Source organism: Desmodus rotundus, chromosome 10, assembly GCF_022682495.2.
Source record: "Desmodus rotundus isolate HL8 chromosome 10, HLdesRot8A.1, whole genome shotgun sequence".
In the NCBI taxonomy this organism is placed as follows: domain Eukaryota; kingdom Metazoa; phylum Chordata; class Mammalia; order Chiroptera; family Phyllostomidae; genus Desmodus; species Desmodus rotundus.
The window spans coordinates 88,180,444-88,186,013 of NC_071396.1; the positions used below are offsets into that span (position 1 = coordinate 88,180,444).

The window sequence follows — 5,570 nt, forward strand, 5'->3', positions numbered from 1 at the left end:
AAGATTTTGCTTTACTTTGATTCATTTACATCACTGTACAGCTTGAAGTAACCAGTTAACAGCCTGTATGTGTGCCTGTGTATACAGAACTCACATAAAATACTGAAAGCAAACTAGTTGAAGGTAGACTGAAATTAGAAAACTGTTCTAACTTACTGGCATTACTGACAGAACATTATAAATTCTTCGTTATAGATTTAAAGTCTTCTCTGATTTTCCCATTTCCAGTTTTTTTTAAATTCAAAATTGGATCATATTTTATGCTTGCAGGGTGTTTTCTCAATAAATACAGCCTTTCATATTGGTTTCTTATTTTATTCCTTCACATCTGGTTGGTTATGTCCCCAATTAAATTGCATTCCAATTTCTCTTACAATCGTAATAATAATACAACTTTTTCAGATCAAATAAAGCCTCCCCAAGGAGTTGTTTCTCTTACATCCTGGCTAAAATCCTGGCTAAAGTGCAGCTCATTTTCAACAGTCAATAATGATTGGTTTCTACTATATTTTACTCACAAAGCCTAAAGCTCATTTTTTTTAAGGAGAAGAAAAAAACATTCCTGATATTTAAAATGTTCTACTAAACCCTTATTATGTGAAATGTTAAAGGGGCTTATTTAAGAAAAAGAAGAAGATCAAAACTATGAACAGTAAAATGACAATAAACACACAACTATCAACAACTGAATCTAAAAAAAACAAAAACAAAATAAACTAAGCAAACAACTAGAACAGGAACAGAATCATAGAAATGGAGATCACATGGAGGGTTATCAGTAGGGAGGGGAAGGAGGGAGAATGGGAGAAAAGGTACAGGGAATAAGAAGCATAATTGGTAGGTGCAAAATAGACAGGGGGAGGTTAAGGATAGTAAAGGAAATGGAAAAGCCAAAGAACTTATATGTACAACCCATTGACATGAACTAAGGGGGGAAATGATGGAGGCAAAGGGGGTGCCAGGTAGAGGGGGCAACGGGAGAAAAACAGGACAACTGTAGTAGCATAATCAATAAAATATACTTTTAAAATAATGTTCTATATTGAGAGATTGGCTCCCCCAAATCACTTCAAAGCAGCATTTCTTTTACATAGTCATTAAATAAGCACAAAAACACCTCCTGTGCACGCAGACCTTTTGCTCGACACTATGGCATAGGAGTTTGGACCACATGGTAACAGGGGTTTTTGGCATAGTTGAATTTGTTGTGTTTGTTTATTTTTAAGAAACACAAGAGAAATTCTACACCCATGTGAATAGTTTCCCTTTTAACCAGTCTTTATTTCAGAAGGCTTGATATGTTTTCCAGACCACCCTCCTCCACTTTTTTTTTTTAACTTGGAAGCAGTCAACTCTCAATAATTACTTGATGCCAAGCAGAGAGATACTGAGTTTTACATCTTAAAGGAACACAGAAGTGATGTTGGTAAAACACCTGCTTATGTTGTGGGTAAATACTACATTTGGGCAGAAATTCAAATGAGCATGAGCAGTGTAAGAGAGGGAAGGGATAAGGTCAAGAGGGCTAATTAAAAAGAGTGGCCTCTTACTTACCTGGCAGGGGAGATACCACGATCATGAAGGTAGTTTTCCCAGGGTGAGGCTCACCCTTTGCACTCTGGGTGTGCTGACTCCTGTGATTTCCCCAAATGTGGGAAACTCCACTGCATAGTTTGTGGTAGTGGGGAATGCATTCACACTCCCCCCCTGGGGGTGGGGGGGAGAAGAGTGGCCTTGCTGGGCTTTGAAATTTGGCTGTGACTGAGGAGTCAACAGAGGCTAAGTTAGCAGGACTTTATAATTGGGTCTGAGAGTAGCCAAGGTAAATGGAAAGAGCTGAAGAATGAGGAAATGTGGAGACCCTCATGACAAATATTTTTTGGAGGGCTTGTTTGTTTTAATCATGCTCTCCATAGCACCCTGAAAGCACACACATGTCCAAAACGAAATCCAGCAAATGTTAGTATTAGCAGCCAACGAGAAATAGGAAGAAGAAACAAATGCCAGCGTAGCTGTCTCAGTGTGTAGGATGAGAAAACAGGAGTGGTCTGTGTAGGTAGTGTTTCCCCAAGTAAACAGGGTCCCTTACTTCCCCCTTGGTTTTAATCATATCTGTGATGATTAATTATGTGGCAACTAGGCTACAGGCCCAATTGTGTTTTTTCAACCACCAGCTGAGATATGTCTATGAGGTATTTTTTAGGTGAGTTAACATTTAAATCAGAAGACTTTGAGTAAAGAAGATTATCCTTCATAATATGAGAGGGGACCCAAGAAAACTGGAATTATCTTCTGGAGGGCAGACCGTTGTAGGAAAGGCTTCCCCTGCCGGTTGGGTGTCCTAGGAACCCATCTGTATCAGTGTACCAGTGAGAGGCTGCCTTAGGCTTCAGTGAATTTTTCTGAAGACTCTTTCACCACATTTGCCCATTTCATGCTGGGTGATTTACGAGCACACCTGCCCACACCGCACAGAGTGTTCAGCAGTTTTTGACCAAAAAATGGCATGACCCCTGTGCCCCACCCTTCCTATTCACTCCATCTCACCCTGAGTGACCTTTTTTGTTTCCCTGGATGAAAAAAAGACCTCAAAAGGAAACATTTTGCCAATGTGGAAGAGGTGAACAAAAAATGGCAGAAGCACTAAAAGGCATTAATATCAGCAAATTCAAAAACTGTTTTCAGCAGTGGAAAAAATGTCTCAATAGGTGTATTGCATCAAATTGAGAGTATTTTGAAGGTGAGGTGACTGAAGTTCAAACATGTAAGAATAAATACACAATTTTTTATAAATAAATTCAGGTTTTTTATCCCCCCTTATATGGCTGGGCTTCATTCAAGGAGTTGAGGACCTTAATGCAAAGTGTGCAGACCCCTTCAGAGGACAGAATTCTGTCTCCAGGCCACATTTGGACTCAGAGGCAACTCTTGCTGGAATTTCCAGTTTGCTAGCCTGCCATTTAGATTTTGAATTTGCCTGCACCCTCAATTACATAAGCCAATTCCTTAACATAAATCTCTCTCTCTTCTCTCCATTATACACACACACACGTACATATACATCTACACACATATACGTGTATATATACATATATACATATGCATGTGTATAATTATGCATGTGTGTGTTTATGTACATATGTTTACACATATATACATGTGTGTGTAACAGACACAATGTCCTAGCAGTTGAAAAACACCAAGATATAAAGATGCAGAAGAGGAATGGGAAATGAAATTACTATTACTGAAATATGGGGTTTCTTTTTTTTCAGACAAAATAGACTTTAAAAAAAATTATATTTTATTGATCATGCCATTATAGCTGTCCTGATTTTTCCCTCTTTTCCCTGCCTCCACCCAGCACCTACCACTCCCTCAGTCAATTCCCCCACCATTGTCAATGTCCATGGGTCTTGAATTCTTTGCCTACTTGGCTAATTTGTAACAACCTATTTGTACTTCTTAATCCTTTCACCTCTTCATCCATTCCCCCACACCTCCTCCCATTTTACAACCATCAAAACACTCTCTGTATCCATGATTCTCTGTTCTTATTTGCTTAGTTTTTTTTTTAGAGTCAATTGTTGATAGATTTGTATTTTTTACCATTTTATTGTTCATAGTTTTGATCTTCTTTCTCTTAAATAAGTCCCTTTAACATTTCATATAATAAATGGTTTGGTGATGATGAACTCCTTTAGTTTTTCTTGTCTGGGAATCTCTTCATCTGCCCTTTGATTTTAAATGATAGCTTTGCTGGGTAGAGCAATCTTGGATGTAGGTACCTGCTTTTCATGACTTTGAATATTTCTTGCCAATCTCTTCTAGCCTGCAAAGTTTCTTTTTGAGAAATCAGTCTTATGGGAACTCCCCTGTATATAACTAAAGTCTTCTCTTGCTACTTTTAAGATTCTCTCTTTATCTTTAACCTTTGACTTTTTAATTACTGCATTTTTCGGACTATAAGACACACTGGACCATAAGATGCACCCAGGTTTTAGAGGAGGAAAATAGGAAAAAAACCCTGTTCCACCGCTACCCCACCCCCCGCAAGCCAGGTAAGCTACATTCAGACTATAAGATGCACCCCCATTTTCCTTCCAAATTTGGGGGGGAAATTGCGTCTTATAGTCCAAAAAATATGGTATGATGTGTCTTGGAGTGGGCCTCTTTGCATCCATCTTGTTTGGGACTCTGTGCTTCCTGGACTTGTATGTCTATCTCCTTCACCAAGTTATGGAAGTTGCTTTTTCTTTTCATTATTTTTTGAAATAGATTTCCAATTTCTTGCTCTTTCTCTTCTTCTTCTGGCACCCCTATGATGCGAATCTTGGACCTCTTGAAGTTGTCCCAGAGGCTGCTTATATTCTTCTCATTTTTTTGGATTCCTTTTTCTTCTTGTTCTGATTGGTTGATTTTCACTTCCTTATGTTCCAAATCTTTGATGTGATTCTCGGCTTCATCTACTCTACTGTTGTATCCCTGTAAATTGGTCTTTATTTCAATTAGTGTATCTTTCGTTTCTGAGATTTTTTTATGCTATTGAGGTATTAACTAAGTTCCTTGATCATCCTTATAACCAGTATTTTGAACTCTGTGCATCTGATAGATTGTTTATCTCCATTTCATTTAATACTTTTTCTGGCATTTTGATCTGTTCTTTCATTTGGGCCATGTTTCTTTGTCTCCTTGTTTCGGCAGCCTCCTTGTGTTAGGTATATCAGGTATATCAGGTATAGGTGCTTGAATGGAAGTCTGACAACTATGGAATTAAAGAAACCACACCCATCTAGACTGGTAGAAGGGATGCAGATGCAGAGTGGGCTGGTCCCTCATTCATGTGTGATGGATAAAAATTTGGGAGGGATATCTTTGGACTAAGGATTCCCAGCCCCATACCAGGGCCCCAGCCCAGTATACCAGTGCCAGGAAGATAAGTCCCCACAATTTCAGGCTGCAAAAGCTAATAGGGATTTTGTCAGTGGAAGAAAATTCTGGAGCCCCAAGCAGTTCCTCTTAAAGAACCCACACATGGACTGACGTACTCAGACACACTTCCTCTAAGCTCTAGCACAGGGGTAGCAGCTTGAAAGGCACTGGTGGTATACAAGGAGAAACAGAGGTGTCTGGGCATCAAGGCTAGCAGAGGCCATTGTCCCTTTTCTAAACCCTCTCCCCACAGAGCCAGCAAGTTGGTGCCTTATCTGAGACTCCATCAATCTGGCTAACACTGTTTTATTGGCCTTGGACATCTCCATAGATGCCACCCCACCCAATTTATGGGCCCACTCAAGCTGCTTTTCCATATGAATGGCTGTTCTTGGCTCAGGCTGCACAACTTCCTAAATCCTATCAAACAAGCAACAGCTTGCCTCGGTGAGCCCCAAACCCAACACTAGCAGCAGCCAGTCTAGATTCACAGCTTGGCTTCACCTGGGAGTCTCCAAGCCCAGCACAAGAAGCAGCCATCTCAGACTGCTTTATTGCTCAGACAGGGTGGCCCTGGGCAAAACATAGGTGGGGGCTGACCTTGGCCTGCACCACCTGGGAAACCCCAGGGCCAGCAC

The 5,570-nt window shown here is 40.1% G+C and overlaps 1 non-coding gene across 1 annotated transcript; it reads left to right on the forward strand.

Annotated features, from left to right (window-relative positions):
• The first annotated feature begins 1,546 nt into the window (after positions 1 to 1,546).
• On the forward strand, positions 1,547 to 1,706 carry LOC112323032 (U1 spliceosomal RNA). Its single transcript, XR_002976680.2, has one exon. It is a non-coding gene; the product is annotated as a U1 spliceosomal RNA (small nuclear RNA).
• Positions 1,707 to 5,570: the final 3,864 nt, after the last annotated feature.